This window comes from Brachyistius frenatus, unplaced genomic scaffold, assembly GCF_029030835.1.
Source record: "Brachyistius frenatus isolate BFR_SWC_R1_liver_20210118 unplaced genomic scaffold, ASM2903083v1 Contig_39, whole genome shotgun sequence".
NCBI classification, from domain to species: domain Eukaryota; kingdom Metazoa; phylum Chordata; class Actinopteri; family Embiotocidae; genus Brachyistius; species Brachyistius frenatus.
In genome coordinates, this window is record NW_027210638.1 from 1,319,091 (window position 1) to 1,336,058 (window position 16,968).

General features: G+C 36.8%; 1 protein-coding gene across 3 annotated transcripts in view; it reads left to right on the plus strand.

Annotated features, from left to right (window-relative positions):
- Positions 1-16,968, plus strand: part of LOC138622825 (leucine-rich repeat-containing protein 4C-like) — a 157,507-nt gene that overhangs the window by 82,537 nt on the left and 58,002 nt on the right. For 2 of the 3 annotated variants that reach the window (XM_069701907.1, XM_069701908.1), the window contains exon 2: positions 11,515-11,646. The exons of the other annotated variant lie outside the window; for it this stretch is intronic. The gene's annotated coding sequence lies outside the window, so the exon portion shown is untranslated. The remainder of the gene's footprint in view (positions 1-11,514; positions 11,647-16,968) is intronic. 3 annotated transcript variants of the gene reach the window in all.

A 16,968-nucleotide genomic window follows, 5' to 3' on the forward strand; every position in this document is an offset into this window, starting at 1 on the left:
TTGGTTAATATCTACCTGGTACCATCTATTCAACATAGTCAGGGGTTAGTTTAAAGTATGATGACACAAATGCACAAATGGCCATACAAAAATTAATGTTTATGTCTTCACACTCCAAGCAGAAAGAAATACTTTTTTTTTGCTTTGAAACACAAATACCCAGGAAAAAAATTGTATACCCTTACAGTATGTTGCCATGTCAATATTTGAATACCAAGGGCTTGCCTATAATTTCAAAGGCCACATACTGACTCACTTGGTGGCATTGGATTGATGGGTAGTTGGACAATCACATAATAGAAATGAATAAGAGAGACAATCAATCACCCAGAGTTCACTTCCATTATTGCATTGGTCCATCATCAGACTACAAAAGTAACCTTCTCATGATGATATTATTTCTTTAAAAAAAACAGTTTTAAACAATCAAAGATAACTTGCAGAAATAATTTCAACTGTTTCAACTCAACAATCAAATTGTTTTAAAAATATTTGACAGTATTAGGTGTCAATTACTTTATACCTGTAAACGAATATGCATAACTCTGTCTTGCTTTGAGATAAATCACTATACAGGGTCCAACAGAACCGACTGCCCAAAGGCACAGGGCATGATAAATGGATGGGCCAGTGGCAGCTAATCAGAGTCTGCAACGTGAGTTGTTAGATGATGTCATCGTTTGAAAATACGTGATTGATGAAGTGAATCCGGATTTGCTGAAAAGCACATCGTTGAATGCATTACAAGATGCGCTCTCAGTCTCTTACTAATACTTGAAAAAAACATGTCCGCAAAAGAAACATACAAGACTGCAAAGAGGCACTTTCAACTTTGGTGACAGCAGCAATACAACTGTTGTATGTTTTGTACAGTTTTCTGTCAATTTCCTGCAAAGACGGGCTTCCACCCACACAGGTAGATTAGATATCTCAGTTTCACCTTTGGTAAACATTAGATAATAGAGCGTCTTATTGAACTCTTTTCAAACTGAAAATATTTTGGCCACACACACTGTCTCAGTTGTGCTTCATTGGTGCCGAGATGCATCTTGAAGGTTAAACATTACATGCACTTTTTCTCAAGTGCAGTTACAGGTAGGTAAGGTAAGGTAGAAAACACTATTAGAAAATACATTTATAACAGCATTTATAACATTTGTAACATATTTGGTTTTAATACGATATTATAATACGTTCAAGCCACAAACAGACACCACAGTTATACTTCTCCCATAATAATATATTTTGCCTATAAAAACATTGCTTTGTGTTTTTATTAAATATCTCAGAACGCCCTCAGGTAATCTCTTTAAATGTGGCACAAACATTCACTTGGAGGTAACGATAAACTGATTCAATTTCCGGGGGTCATAGGTCAAGGTCACTGTCCCCTTACATCGGATTTAAGGATGAAGGATTAAGTGAATAGGTTTTGGTGATCAAAGGTCAGAGGTCAAGGTCAATATGGCCTTACATCCATCTTTTCTGCCAGTCCCATTCTTGTGAATACAATATATCAGGAACATCTTGAGGGAATTTCTTACAATTTGACATTGACATTAACTGGGACTCAAGGATGAACTGATTAGAATTTGGTGGTCAAAGGTAACTGTGACCTCACAAAATATATTTATTATCATGACTCAGTAATGCATATAAACTATTACAAGAGTTCACAGAAATATTTAATAGCATACAATTATTATTATTATTCTTTTCATCCATATCAACAACATAACTTAAATCATTTCACTTGAATAAAAGCAGCAATAGAAGTAGATAATAACATTTGGTACCGTACCTCTCTGTACCTTTGCGGTTGTTGACTTTTAACTGTTTTGTTTATGCATTGGATCTCCTCTTGTTGCCAGTCAATCCACACATTAAGTTACAGTAGCTTTGTATGTCGATAGGAAGGCAATGCATGTTGGTGAAACATGGTGAGAGGCAAGCTGAAAATGCTTGTTTAATGTTCAACTTTCTGGGACAGCAGCTCTCCCCATGTCTCTGTCTCATTATGCGAGATCTGCAAGCTGCCATTCGGTGGTTATCGATTTGTGCTACCAGTTACACACAAAGCTCTGGCCCCTCAGGATGATGTCTGTGGAGTGTTTGCCTACACCGTGTTGTAATTATCGGCTCGCCAACTCTGTGTTCAGGATATGAATAAATGTCTACACTACAGGTAAGCCATTATCATCCATGATGTGTCTCTCCTGAGGTTTTGTGACTGAGTGAAAGAGCGGCAGTAAGAGAAAGAAAGATAAACTAAGGAGCAAGAGAAGCTTCGGTTTAACAACAGAATATTTTCAAAGGGGTTTATGTGTTAGGGAGGGACAGAGGCATATGAAGAGGCAGACAGGGAGAAATTAAGACGTAATGTAGCATGTAATACAGACATATGTTGACGTTCACCTTGGGGGGGAGAGATGATACCAGAAAAACACATGAATTTAAATTATAAAAGAGAATGAGGAAACAGTCAACCGGTGTCTGACCATGTGCTATTTAGATAAATAGTTATAACAAAAAGTCATAACATGGTTATGATAGCAATATCGTTAATTATATAACATGTTTCAGTGTATAATCTGTATTTTCCTGCCATGTCCATTTATATTTTATATAAGAAAGCTCAAACTTAATTAAAGAAATAATAATACATACATAATTATAGGTTGTTTGACTTGTTGAGGTTTTTTGAACTTTTATGATGAAACTAAATAGTTACACCTCTCATCCGATCACTTCCTGTAACTGTAACCTGATGTCAGCTGGAATACGCCCCTGAACTGATCAACAGAACTCCCAGGTCCCCTTTGTTCTGTCTCTCAATAGTCTTACTCTGTGTGTGGAGTCCTGATTCCAGCACCAGACATTACTCATAAGGCAGTAACACAAGAACCTGCCTAAAATCCCTCTTTTCCCAACTGATGGTTAACATGTTTATTTCTGCACAAGCAGCTTTAACAGGAAGTCTGGTAGCTAACTTCACAAGCAAATGGAGCAAAGAAAGCAAGTAAGATAGACGATGACCGTGTTTGTTAAAGAGAACAACTTGAACCACTTTAACACAACAGACACACTTAACATTGGAACCAAAACTCGTCCAATCCTGGCTCATCAAAGACTGATGAGAAGGTAGCCAACAAACCAACCGACTAAGTAACCCCTTCTCTTTCATGAAATAATATCTGGCCATACCTAGTTAGCATATTGCAACAGTGTGCATGACTAAACACAAGACTGCTTATTTGAATGTATATGTATTGATTTGGTTACTTTCCTGAGCTTAATTGTTATGATTCATTTTTCGTGGTTATAAAGTTGATGTCAATTATGCTTCACACAGACGTCTTCTTTCCCATCCTGGCCCCATTGTCCTACAGGAATCCCACTCACATTTATTTGACCACAATCATAGCCACACACAGAGGGAACTCAAAGCTTTCCCTTCTCATCATGAGCTCTTTTGTGTCAGACTTGACACGTGTTCATGTGCCTGCAAATGCAGAACATACACACGCACAGACATTTTTTTCTGGCATGCACCCGACATTGGCAAACACACACACACACACACACACACACACACACACACACACACACACACACACACACACACACACACACACACACACACACACACACACACACACACACACACACACACACACATTTTTTAGTGTCTTACTTTTGACATTTTGTGGAAGAAATGCTTTTGATTATACATGCCGGTCCATTTAAAGTTGTACATGTGTGAATTTTGCCAACCTCTATTCAACTCAACAGATCTTCAACCTTCACTACCTATTGATATGGTTGTAGTTATTAACGTAATTATTAATCACAGTTCCGAAAGACATATGTTCAGAGACTGATCTCCATGTCTTCAACTCAATAGAGCTTAAAGTTTACATACAGTAGCCAAATATAGCTGACCACATGGTCAAATGTCAGACTGACTATATGAGTATGACATCCAACACCTATGATGGAAGCGTGCTCCAGTACTTAACATAAATCACGACACACTAACTTAGGACCTTACATGAGGTCGTATGGTGGCTTTTGGTAAGACCAACATTATTATTTGAATTTGTTCATGGATTGAAAACAGAAACATGACTTGTTTCAGGGTACATTAAGCTTTACCACCAGGCACAAAAACAAAAACAAAATAATTGCAATTTTACAACAAGGGCCACGGGGCTTCTATTGCGAAGTGAATTTACTTGTGACTTAGGAAATCTGAGTACATTGCTTTGTTTTATACAAAACCCCTGCATCCATGGGCGGCTTTTTCCACTGCAGTTGCTTCGGAGTTGCTACATGGCAGCATGTCGATGTTCAAAATAAATAAACTAACTACAGTAGCAGTGGGCTAATCAACATTAGCCTGCTCATATTGTCATCATCAAACTAAATTAAAAGTTATATAATGCTGTAGTCCAAAAGTAGATATTGTACTACAATATAACCAATTTAGGCAAAAACAAAACAAAACAAAACAAAAAAACCTACATTGTAAGCAAGCATTTTTGTGAGAGTTCAATATCAGCAATTTTGCAACCTACATATTGACAACATTTTCTCATGATGTTGATAAAAAAAATTATCTGGTGGACCTTATGTTTCCTTCAAAATATATTCAGTGATGCAGATCAGTTGTATAAAAACATAATCTCTAGGAGGGCTGGTTTTCTGCCGGGGTTCAAAAGTCACAGAAAATATTTGCCCTCAATGGTTCCAAACCTTTACATATAGCGGTGTATGCTGCTTGCCGATAAATTTGAACAAACCTTTAAAGATTCATGTATATTTATCTCCTGCTATTATTTTATATCTGCTGCAGATTTGTGTCCATTTGTGTTCTTAATCGAAAGTGACTTCCAGTGTAGTCTTGCATTAAAGTTAGCGAAAGTGCTTTACCACTGAATGTGTCACAGCCATGTAAATGATTAGAGATGTAGTAACTGTAATGCTTTTGGCTTTTTTTGCTTTTCAGCTGTGTGTGTCTGTAATATGTTGCCTGTTTCTGAGACCACAGAGCTCAGCACTGGGCAACACATGTTGGTTTAAGACATAAGCGATGGATGCAAAATAACATTTATAATCTGTTTTTGAACTCAATGCTTCAGAGGAACTGTCTATTACTGCGAAGCACTTAGGCTAGACTGTGTTATTAGTTTTAAAGGGATGTCCTTAACTTACCATCCTAACTGTAAAGATGTTACTTAAAACGTGTTTTTTTCCCCCTGTAATTAATGTCTGATGTGTTTGTTGATGAACAAAGTGAATGCATGTGTAAGTCCTTGTTAAAGGTGCCATTATTGATTGGTTGAAGTCAACCGGATAAAAGCACAAATGCATTTATGGTTCACATGTAAATAGCGTGTGTTGATGTGTCCAGTGATGCTGCACAGCTGCAACTCCAGATATGGTTATGTCCTTTTTTATGATTCATGTTTCACTTCACTCAGTGGAGTCACCAGGTTATTAATCTACTGTAAGGGGGACAGACAAAGATGTGTTGTGACAAATAATCCAAAGAGATTTTTAAAAAGAACTATGTATTTCAAGGATGGCAGACCTCCGATTATATGAACAAGTCTTGCAGAAAATATACTTTGCTCAGAGTTTATTTTGTTTTGGGTCTTTCATTATTGCAAATTTCTTTCTGGAACCTTTGGTTTTGAACAAAGCTGACATTATAACCATATAACCTGACTCATAAACCATGAACACAGAACTACTGCCAACGGAGATTAATAAAATAAATGTTTTTGTGCACGATAAGTGGATGTGCATACAAATGCCTCGTACAGCCAAGACAACACATTCATTGTGTTTACATGCATTATGGAAATGTGATGATTACTAGATAAAAGCAATACATAAATTGTTACAAGTGGCCATGAGACTGAAACTCTTTCATTGATAGCTCAGATATTTAATTTAAACGGGTACAAATACTCAAACGTAGTGTTAGTGATTAAAGTATTTAAAATAGAAACCATGCACTGTAAATCAAATCTGCAAACAGGATTATTATCATGTAAGGTATAAACCAGAGTGGTATTATTTTGCAGTGCAGCATAATGCACAAACAGGCTCTACTACTTCATCTCACAAACCCCTCAGTGATGTTTCAACAGAGCAGAATCAAGCATAAGAAATACAACAAACTGTTTATGTCTGTCATATATGGTAAATCAAAATCATGTCGCTTTGTAGTTTAAAATGTTTTTGTTCGGAAGACAAGCGATCCCCACCCATTACTACTCCCCCCTCAAGAGAAAAACCCATAGCACTTCAGATCAAAATATTTATCTCTCGCTTTCTCCCACACTGAGAAGATAAAAAATGCTTTAAGATTGAAATCAGAGAAATAATAACCACTGAACAGCAAAGCTGAATTCATCAGTCTGTCAACGTATGCTGTGGGATGTAGAAACCTTGATCTTAAACATCGATTATTTCGGTATTTTCAGTCTGTGCATGCACTACCTGTATCCCTCCGCCTCTGGGAATAAGGCAGTAACTGGGAAAGAAACGACATGAAGCAACAAATGTAGAGTTGCAAATATCAAAAGCCAGTGCAAAGAAAAAACACATTCCTTGAGCCTTCTTTTTCTGTTTTGTGGCTTCAGTTATGTTTTTCGGGTATGACATATTATTCTGGACATTAACTCAGTTTTAAAACAAGCCATGGAAACTCAGATCATATGAAACATGAGTTACTGAAAACAAATTCTTAAAATTATTGCTAAATTTAATCTGGTTAGAGTAATGTGGCTAGTGTTACTGACTGTTATTCACATGTCCCACAGAACAAAAAGGGTAATGGATACAGATATACAGCGTACATAATATCCAAGCTATTACTATATGATGGCTACAAGCCTTATTAATGTATCTGACACCTGTCAATTCATGTGTGAATTTACACTAAAAATAGTTACGTCCATCCCGAGCCATGCCTATCAAGTCATAAACAATACTCACATAACCATACTTTAAAAGAATTATCAGTCATTGTAATTGTTCATCCTGTCCATGCAACTTTTAACACTGAATATCTTGTATCTATCCTGCTCTCAGTAGTCTGGGCACAGTTTACGCAATAAAAGCTTTAGCATTAAATTAATAAAGTAACAACTTAAATAAAAATGTTGGTACGTGTAATCTCTGGAGTTTTCTAACAATTTTACCAGCAACAAAATGTGTGCCATGCCTTGACATAAGGCATGGCCGCCCACTTAATGACTAATATATTTTGTATGGTTTCATTAAGTTTGAAGATTGAATTATTATTGCATATATTATTATTATGTAATTTGCTTGGAAAAAACGGACACAAAAAGTCTATGAGTTTGATTAATTTAAATGCAGCGTTGGGAAGCAAACATCCAAGATTAGCGTGTGTAAGAGAAGTATTATTGGACATTAGCTAGATGCATCTAATGTATTCTTCTGAAATATATGTTTGAAAAAAAAAAAACTGACATTTCTTTGGGTTCTGTTAATATGTCAATGATTTCCATGATGAGACAGTTAGGATTTATAGTCATCAAAATACAATGAAGTCATAATTAGAAACAGCAATATCTCAGGAGTTATACATCTTTTGCTGGTAGCTCAGTTGGCATTTGGCTTCCAGAACATTATCAGCAGGGTACTGTTTGGGAATTTGAGTTAGGGTAGATACTCGTCTGCATGTCAGCCAATAGTGAGTCTGGGAGGGATTATGGCAAAAGGGCAAGGCTTAAATTGCTGGCAGAGAGTTTGGAGAAAAGCTTATCACTGGTGTCAGTGGACCTTTGCACAATGCTATCCTCACAGGGTCAGCCAGAGCTTCTCTTAGATTAAATATAGAGCAGAAACTAGCATAAGTTAAACACAAGCAAGCAATATATTTGTTTTCTTTTTCTATGGTTTGCTATAGTGTCTGTCTGATTCTCTATTTTTCTGTGTCGCTTTGTGGTCTTTTTTATTTTTCACTGTCTTTTTTGGACAAACACAATACCAAAAGTCTTTTACTTGCCATATTAGGTGCGTACAGGGCAATGCACAAGTCCTTAACTGGATTCAACTTTTTTGAAACTTATATGTTGTTGAATGTGTGCAGTTTTATGGTGACTGTGATGGAGAAGTGTTCATATGTTGTGGCAATGTTGAAGTACAAATGTTGATTCCTAAATACCACTACCACATGTGATACATTTTTTTTTATATTTCTTCACTCTACATGGATGTTTGTGAGACTTGAGTAAAGCAAACTCCAATTTTGATTGCGAGCAAGTTGCAGGCCACTTATAGCAGCTCAAAGTTTCACTTTGCATTTCTGACTGTGTGGCCTGTCTTCTTCATCCCACTTGTGAATCATTTTATTTGGCAGGGGGATCTTTTACCCACCCTACTTTCTTCTTATTCCAAACAGAAATACAATATTTTAATATTGTTTTTTTTTTTCTAGCTTTTTTTTATTCATCCTGCAAGTGGCACAGATCAAGTGGGTGTTTTTGCCAGCAGCTTTTTCTGGTGCAGTGGAGCAGCTTGTGAGCTGAAGCAAACAAAGTAATGCCTCAAAGTAATCTTTGCATTTTCATAGGGAACACAAAAAAAAAAAATGCCCTTCACATTTCTGGCAACAGTGGTTAAGTATTGACTCCAGTTCATCATATCGATTGTACATTTGCAAAAGTAATGTACAGGATGCAAAGAATGAAAGGCACACATCTAAAATACTAACTTGTATGTGTGTTGGGATTAAGTTAATTATTGCAGGAATCTTTGAATATATTGAATTGTGGAAAGAATATCACTGACATATTATCCTCATCCTGTATCTAGCAGCCTAAGATGAAAAACTGTTTTGATGACAGAACAATAATAAACCAGAGCGATTGAATTTTACTCTAATGAATAGAAAATATTGATTGTACAGTGTTTTTGTGTGTGTGTCTGAAAGATTTTCACCAAGTACAAAACTTTTACAAAGTACAAAGTTTTTCTAAGAGGAAAAAAAACTTCCTAAAAAGCCTGTTTCTTTTGGTTAGGAATGTATTAGTGCTCGGTAAACATATACTGTTGTTCATGTACAAATTTGCAAAAATCGTAATTAAAGAGGCAATCACGTATATGTAGTCAAAATCACAGAGAAAGATACATTGCATCAAAACAGACTTTTTTTTTTAATAAATCTAACTGTAAACCTTCCCTGTTTTCTTGCTGATCATATTTTTTTATTTAAAGGAATTTAAATAGTATAAAATATATATATATATCATATAATATCAACGGAAGTATTTTCTTTCAATACACAATATACCACAATTTGTATTGTGTGTGTGTGTGTGTGTGTGTGTGTGTGTGTGTGTGTGTGTGTGTGTGTGTGTGTGTGTGTGTGTGTGTGTGTGTGTGTGTGTGTGGGTTGGGGGAGGGTGGGGGGGGCTGGAGCCTATCCCAGTTCACTTTGGGTGAAGGCAGGGTACACCCTGGACAGATTGCCAGTCCATCACAGGGCCAACACATAGAGACAGATGGAAACAAAGACCATTCATGCTTTCATTCACACCTAAGGGCAATTTGTAGAACCTGAGGTGCATGTCTTTGGATGATGGGAGGAAGCCGGAGTACCCGGAGAACCCACACAGGCACAGGGAGAAGATGCAAATTCTACACAGAAAGACCCAGGCCCGGATTCAAACCCAGAACCTTTTCACTGTGAGGCGACAATGCTAACCATTGCGCCGCTGCTATGTCAAGAGCAGAGGAGGAGAATTACTTTCCAGTCATTCACTGTTAAATTGTCACAGTTTTTCATGCCATGTCACATCTGGGTCCCTATTCTATTCCTCATTTTGCTAATCTCTTTAAAATAGTATTAGCTTGCCCATTAGACATGACCACAAACAGATCCTTTGAATGCCATCATTTACCACTCATTGATTCTTATTGTCTGTAGTTATTCACACTGTAAAACGACCTCTCTAGGAGAAAGATGATTAAGGTAATCAGGAGTGAGTTCTGTGGTGTTCAAATTATTTCCAGCCTTTCAAGGTGAGACCTTGTAGTGGCCAAATTAAGCTCTGACTGGACTCTTTATTACCCTTTATGTTGAGTTGTTCCTGACAGCTGTTAGAATTTTTCCCTGGACAGAGGTCTGAAACTATTCATATGCATACATGTGCATGCACATTTAGACACATGAAAAGACTTGGTCTCCAAATACTGACTTTGGATATTCAGAAAGTATTTGCCTTTAATTCGTGCCTAATAGAACTGGTATCATACAATTTTTTGCAGTTTCAACAGATATTTTCTATTTATTAGATAAATGAGACTAAAAAGAGACAAAAATTAATAATTAAAAACATAGATATGATATATTTTTTTCAATAAATGTTACAAGGAAAAAACTTAGTAAGCGTGTCACTGTTTAAACAACCTGTCTGAGCTGTCTTCAGACCTTTCAGCCTCTTCTGCTCTGTGCTCCTTCGGTCCAATGATTTAGGTGACACAATTCACATGTTTTCAGAACAAATGAAATGGTTCCTCAAAAATGAGTAATAGCAGTGCTAGAGCATCCACTTTTTCCTCAACTCATTTACTCGCAGCAGCTCGTTTTACTGAGACAACAGAGCCCACCTGAGGGCTTCTACAGCTCACCAGTTTGTCTGTGTCTGTGCTGCTCAAGCTGCTTCCGCCAGGACCTTACTGATAAAATGATGCACGACACCCACAAGTTGGACAAGCTGTGGCTAATTTACTCTATAATGTCTGTTATAATGACCCATGTAAAAACAACTTCATTTCTGTTACACTTGAGAATAAAGGGTAATTAATAAATAATAATCCTACACACTGCTAATGTCAAAGATGAAAAATTTGTATGAGATAAACTGACACTTACCTGACACTCGCATAATGAAATGCATTTTAGGGGGAATTTTGCCTACGACAGTTGCAAAAATGACACAATGATAAAAAAATTAGACAACAAATGCTTAAAACGAAATCAGTTGTCTAATGTTAGATGTATCGCCATAGCTCTCCTTCTTCACACATCATCATAAAGCTAACTTTTTGCAGAAAACTCACAAACATGGCAGCTCTCCTCAAACCCTACTGGTAACACTTTGAATTTAAGTGACATGATCTTTTGAGGTCTTCCAAATTTTGACAGGAACAACGCCTACGCCAATGCATGGAGTGCATGTATGAATTGCCTTACATGCCAAAGTGAAACCATAGCAAAAGTCACATAATCTTTTCTATCCGTAAGTCATCATGAACTGTTACGCTCCCACAGGTTTTACACTTCTGTGATAGCATCTTAGAGAAACACGTGATTTAATCAACATCCATCCAACTAAATGTAAGCAGTATATTTTTGCCAACCAACAAAATACAAACAGCCAATTAAATGTGCAGTTCCTTTTAATGTTTGTTATTGATTAGATGACCATTCATTGTTTATTTTTTTCCCTCTGTTTATCTGCCCTATAGCAGGAAGGATATGAATAGATGGTCCCCTATGTGTCTGAGAAGAAAGACAGCCACACGGAGGATTAGAGTAAGAGAGGATCGGCCGTCACATCCAGATGCTGCAAATCTGCTCCCTGCCTCATATGTGAATAGGTACGCCATTGTCTGGAGCACTGCTTGTTTTGCATGAACAGAGACACAGCCAAGGAGATAAACAAGCTGAAACTGAGGTTACACCAAGTCTAAATCTGCTATGATACAGGATTACAAGGTTTATGTGATGCTTAAAGCTTTATCCTCTGATTGTCAGTCAAGATTTTCTCAGTGGCAAACTTAGTAAGCCTTTAATGGCTCTGCATTAATAGACAATTCTAGCAGGAATATGGGAGTTGTTAAACGACGTACAGTATACTGATGATGGACTGTCAGTAGTTACGCTCAACTTCGCGGGGCTGAATGGCTGCGGCTCAGATTGGGCTCTTGGTGCTAAATTTCATGAAGACTTTGTTGAATATATTGTATATTATTCAAAAGGACACACTGTTGAACCAATCCATTAAAGGTATGCTAATATATAATTACAGCACAACATGAAATACATTTAATATCCTCATATCGAGGTCTGTGCTTATGTATCCTTGGTGGTTTGTCATGCAGAGCATAGTTCTGTGAGCTTCAGCCCACCTGCAGAGGCAACAGCTAACCATGCTTTATGTTAAACATCTGACTTTATCACAGCAAAGCATGTCCACAGATAATACATTATTGATGTTAGATTACATATAACAAATATTTCTGTCACTATCAGAATATCTGAGAGATAATTATTGATACGGCATCAACTTTCTTGTCAGTCATCTGTTTTTACATCTATCTGAATGTAATAATCTACCATGTAAAATGGATTACTACTGGTTTAAAAAAAAAAAAAAAAAACAATATATGAACATGCAGGAAGTGCTCCACGTTTTGAGATGAGTAAATCATTAATAGGCATTGGAGGATATAAAAAGTGTAATAAATGATTGAGGAACCTGCTAATAACTAATAACTTCAGGCATAATTCCTGGAATAAAAGTGTGGGGGAGAGCTCGGCCTTCAGCACGATAATCTCTCAAGTGCTCAATACTTTCTTCATTTACAGTAAATAGGATGTTTCTGTGCAATATGTATTTTATTATGATGAGGAATGTGAAGTCTCTGGGCAGGCACATGCTGACATCCTTCATATGCAGGTTTGTGGCCGAAGGAGGACGTGTTGGACCTGTGCCTCAGAAATCCAAAATCCTACAGCAATCAGATTTGGTAGATAGGCTTCACATGTCTCCAAGAACTTATACTCAGCCAAAAAATAAGTCAGATTGTGTGTTAAAACAAGGAAGCAGACACAACTATATTCTTAACTGTAATATTGAATTGACCGCCGTTTACCCGTGCCTTTATTTATTTTTCTAGTTTTAAATGTAACCAAAATGTATCTAGTACATGTGCTTTTGCACACAGCCTTCTGTAAATGGACTCATAGGACATGAGATTGCAAGAGATTTGAAAAACAAAGTCCTTGGATGGTGGTGCACACAAAACTGCCAAACTTGCTAAAGCAACCATCCTTCAGAAACATATTTTTGATTGGACCTTGAATTGTACAAAACTGCATTTCATCATGCTCCGTAGCACAAATATCATTTTTGTTCTACTATCGCCTTCTTTTCCATCAAATTTTACACAGCATATTTCAACTGCCTACATCATCTTTGCATCACTAAATTCTTATCCTTAGTCATGATCCACAAAAGAAGTTGCACACAGGCTAAAAGGAATACATAATTTCTTAATGCCCACGCATTCCAGCAACCGAACCTCAGATAACTGCATGCAAAACCCTGAAAGTTTGTCAGACCATGTTTCGTTGGGCCGTACTTTACCATACGGCCAAACACTGGCAAAGATTCACCTGGCAATATGTCTGGCAAAATTTCATCTCTTGTCACACATCTCCCTCTGAAATGTTCTCTCTTTGAGAAATGGGGCTCTCCTACGAATCAAAAATCAAACTTTTATTTTGCTGAATATTTTCATCAATGGTTACGGACTATCCTGAGGCAAAATTCCTTCTTTTTCTCTCTGGGATAATAAGGGCACATGTGGGTCAGAAGACACAATTTTGTGAATTTAAAATGAATTCTTTGATATTCACCAAAATTCTCAACCCAAATGATCTTAGTGACAATAAATTAATTATCACTATAAAATCCTTCAAATTGAAAGAGGGTGTTTTTCGGGGTTTTTTGCATGTAAATTGGAATGTTGCTGATCTTTAATTTAATTATGATAAACAGCTTGACATTAACCAGTTGTAACCCCCAATTAACCCTCAATGACACATTCTACTTGAAGAATGTTAAAAGTTTAGAGTGATGTATAATCTTTTTATTTGTACTATTTATTTATTTTTAGAGGATTTTAGATGGTTTAAAAAAAATAGATCATTGTTTTTTATTTTAATAAATAAGTATTCATTATTATATCCTCATTTTGAGAAATGATACAAGCCGGTATATTTATATATTCAATTATTGTGAAATTGCTATTCTTTCTTTCCTTGCTATTTCTTGGAAAGCCTGATTGCAAACTTCAAAGGTTCCTCTTAACGTCACTGACAGTCAGAGAGAGCTCGATGTGTTAAAGTGCGCCTTCCTAAATTTCAGTGTACTTGAATGGACACACCCTGTGCCACTGTGAAGGTATAATTTAGTCTCATTCAAAAAATATGGAAGCTATTTGAAATACTTAACGAAGCATGCTTTTGTTTTTTAATATATGAAATAAACTTAACAGGGTGGAAGAGAAATCATATTATTTATGTGGTAAGTTTTCATACGTTATTTATTATATAATGATCATTTACTGATTCATCCTTTGGTGTGTGAGTCTTCTGTTGATACTGCAGCCAATATCTAATAACTAAGCCAGTCATCCAGTCTCCTTCACCATAATATTATGCTGTTGAAGCGGCTTAGAGATTGTTATTAGGGTGAAGTGTGATTTGAATTCATTTTAATTTACACCAGATACCGGGGGTGAATCGAAAACCCCAGATGAAATTGGCCTAGAATGGAAACTACAAATTCATTCTTCAATCATGAGCACTATGGGCCAAAGGAAGCTGTGGATAAGAAGTACAGTTAGAGATTAGTGTGGATCAAAGTGGAGATTAAATAGGATGGCAAACACACTGATGCACCTAATTATCAAGTCTGTGTGAAATTTGATGAATTGCTTTGGATCTTAGAGACATCATCGCCGAGGTGTTCGTGGAATTTCTCCCATTGGCTGTACAAGCTAGACTAATTCTGTGGTTAAAATATGTGATTGCAAAAAGTACAGAGGAAACATGGAACAGTTAAGAGGGAGGTCGACAATTAGACAGTGAAACACGAGGGAGTGACGAGTGAAACATTCGCAGGCTCACAGACTTGCCTCCCTGTCTTACCTCTCACACACCTTGCTACATTATTTTAACACCACTGAGCCCTGCAGGGTATCACTTGTGATGTCTCCAAAAATATCATGAATAATGAATGACAGATCTCAAAATAAATAACACACATTATTAATGAATTCAGAGACTCCTTTAAAGGAGGCCGCTGTAGGTGCCGCAACACTCCCTCCTCAATATCTGGGCAGGTAGAGATGTGAAGAACATTAAATAGATGGAGAGGTATTATAACGTGTTTGTTATCAAAATAACAAGGAAAAACTCAAAATAAATGTTGAAATTCAAATTTTAGAGTGAAGAATTTGTTTAGCAGTCCAGTATGACATTGAGCACAGCAAGCGGTTAAACTTGCTCAGTATATTCTGTGTATATCCAATGTAACATGACAGTATTGTCATCATGATAACAAGATGTGGGTCACATGATGCTTTGGGAGAAAATGTCTTTACTTCTTATGTTTGGGTAAACCCATACTGTGTATCTCCTTATTTTGTTATTTCTCACTTACAACTAGTGCCCTGAGCTTTAATGTAGCACACATGTTTGTTTTGATCGATTGACGGAGACCTACAGGTCTCTATGGTGCTCCCAACATGATTATTACATTATCTAATTGCGTCCCAATACATGTATTATTCAGGTTCTGACAACATAATACTCTCATGATTCTGCTTTCTTCTTTCTTCTGTCAAACACAATCATTTTACAGATGAGTCACTATGAAGTGATGATGAAAAAAAACAGAATAAGAAAAATAATAATAATTTCAAAATACACACCACCCCTTTGACTGTAGTTCACATTGTTAATGTCAACCAATACTAATTTTGATGAGGATGTTGAAAGAATAACCAATAATCTATAACAGAGCTTTCCCTTAAGTGCATTTTTTATTTGTCCTTGCCACTCCAGGACTAACTGGCCCCTTGAGTGTTATATGTGTCTTGCCCTTTCATGGAACAAGGTCATATTGTGTACAATGGCAGCACTACACCTTTTTAACACTCTCCAAGGACAGGGTCTTTACTATGATGTTTCAATAGCATTCAATCTTACATCTGTAACATATACAGTTAAGCCACACGTATTTGGACAGTTGCAGAGTTTATTTTTTGTTCTTAAAACGCTGTGCTTGAGCATATTTAGTTTAAAATAAAACAATGGGTAGACGTTCAGGCGTTCAAAAGATGCACAAAAAGTCAAACAACATCATAATAATGTTGTCAAAAAGCCTCTGCTGTCAATAACTGTTGCAGCTAACCTCAGCTCTTCCTTGTTATGAGGTGTCTCTGCCTTTAGTCGGTCTTAAACACGTGAAATGCAGCTCAGGTGAGATTAGCTAGTCAAGAATAGTCCACTGTCAGTAGTACAGTTGTCCTGCTGAATGATGAAATGCTCTTGTATACCTCTGCGTTTAGGCTGTTGTACTCATCGGCTGTGTATTCATCAATAAATGCCAATGTCCTGTTCCACTGGCAGGCAACAAACCATAGCAGAACCACCATCATGTTTGACAGATGAGGTGGTCTGCTTTTGAGTTTTGTTTTGTTTAAACTTCTTTCCCCATACTCCACACTTTCCATTACTTTGATAAAGGTGCAATAGAGTAAATGGTAAATAGAGTTTTGTTCCATAATTCTTCCTTGTCTTTTGTATGTTTTTGTGGATGGTAGTTTAGCTTACCAGGGGTTTGCATCTTGTGGCTACTCCTCTGGATTTATGGCCATAAAGTTTTCTCCCGATGGTTGACATATAAACATGTACGCCTACATCCCGGACAGGATTCCTGACTTGCTGTGCAAAAATAAATGCTTGATTTTTCTCTATGAGAATAATTTGTCCACTCATCCACCTGCAGTCTTTAGTCTACCAGATCATTTGGCAGTTCCTAGTTTTCTTGTGCACATCTATACCAAACTGTTGATGTTTTACAAACCCACTCCTTTTGATATCATGTCGTCTGATAGATTTTTGCT